The sequence below is a fragment of the Tupaia chinensis genome, unplaced genomic scaffold (assembly GCF_000334495.1).
Source record: "Tupaia chinensis unplaced genomic scaffold, TupChi_1.0 Scaffold000606_1, whole genome shotgun sequence".
Lineage (NCBI taxonomy): Eukaryota > Metazoa > Chordata > Mammalia > Scandentia > Tupaiidae > Tupaia > Tupaia belangeri.
Window position 1 is genome coordinate 1249816 of NW_006160124.1, and position 1962 is coordinate 1251777.

Consider the following 1962-nt stretch of genomic DNA (forward strand, 5'->3'; position numbering starts at 1 on the left):
TCAAGTCCCAGACCTGGTGGCTTAAACTCATGCTGGGCGCCTGTGTGTGCGTGCCCAAGATCCCGAGAGGAGAATGGAGGAGAAGGGATTGCGGCATGGCCATCCCCCCTGGGGGTGATTTCCTGCTTTCTGTCTTTCTGTCGGTCTCTGTCTGTCTGTCGAGCGCACATGTACTGTAGCAAAAACCTTTCCAAAAAAAGAAAAAAAGAAAAAAAAAAGGCACAGTGAAACTTTAGAGAGTGAAGGTGGTTCTCTCTTACTCTAAAATTAAATATGGAATCAGAAATCAAGATTTTAGATTTTAGAAAAGTTCATGGTCTCTAGACCAGTAATTGGCCTTTGGTAACCTGTTAAGTTTTTCTTTTTATTTTCCTTCTTTATTTTTTAGACAGATTTTTGCTATAGGGCATGTGTGCTTACCAGAGAGACAGAAAGTGAGAACTAACCCCCCCCCCACCACCACCAAGGAGAATGGCCACACTGCAATCCCTTCTCTACTTTCTTCTCAGTATTTTTGGGCACACAAATACATGTGCCTGGTGTGAGTTTCAAGCCACCAAGTTTGTGACTTGAACTGTGGTCAGTCATGTGAGATTCCAGCAGCATAACCATGATGTCACCTGCTGGTCCCTCTTATACCATTTTTAATTGTGTATAGTTAAGGTGTACAACATGAGGTTATGACATACATGTACATAGTGAAATGATTAACACAGGTAGGCAAATTCACATATCTATTATGTAGTTATCTTTCTTTTAAAAATTATTTTTGTGCTAAGGGTATCTAAAATCTATTCTCAGGAAATTTACTGTATATAATACAGTATTATTAACTATAGTCTTTCTGCTGTACATTAAATCTGTAGACTTTTTCTAGATAACTTCAAGTTTTTACCTTTTCACCTATATCTCCCCATTTTCTCCCCTTGGTAATTACTACTATATTCTGTTTCTCCCTCTCCAGATTCTACATAAAACTGAGATCTGTAATAATTTTCTTTGTATATCTGGTTTAATTTGCAAATGATAATGCTGAGTCTTAATAGTAATTAAATCATAAGTTAACTATGAATTTATGCATCATTGAGGCTTTGTGGGACTCAATGGTAAATAAAAGACACAAAGCTTCCTGCCTCTTGGAACTTACATTATAGTTGAGAAAATTGATTTTTTTAAAAAAATATTTTTAAACAATAGCTTCTCTTTGGTTAGTCTCTCAAATTTTAAGAGACTGATCAAAACTCTTTTTAAATACATTTTATTTTATTTTTTTCATACTTTCAATCATTATATATCACTTAACTTGTTAAGTGAAGTTTTTTTCAACATCAATACACTTCACACCAGTCCAGTTGAGAATAATATGCACATTATCATCAACAAATAATAATCCATTTCTGTGTCCCATAAATGTCTTGCCGCTCTATTTTTCTCCTTAATGTTTTTCCTCAAATACTTCTTTTCCCACTGTCTTCTCCCACTGTATCCAGTATCCATTTACCATGTTTCTATATCCTTTAATCTTTCAGTTTCCTCCATAGAGTGTGGACAGTCAGTATATATTAAGTGGAGACATACAGTGTTCCTCCTTTATAGCCTGGCTTGCTACACCCAGCAGTAAATCTTTCATATTTTTCCAGTTTCTATCAACATCCAGGGTCTTTTTTTATGGCTGAGTAGTATACCATAGAGTATATGTGCCACACTTTTTCTTTTTTCTTTTTTTTATTATCATCATAATCTTCTTTATATTACATTGGATTACATATAACTTTACAGTGTATTACATTGTTTTTTCAAAAGGGAATGCCATGCATGTCAGTCAGTACAGAGACATTAATCTCCTCGCTTCAACATTCAATATCTTTTCTATGTTTTCCCCAATCATTATTTTTATTATTCTAATTATTTTTTAAAACAGTCAATCGCTATTTCTCATTTTACTTGTAAAAATACTTTGCC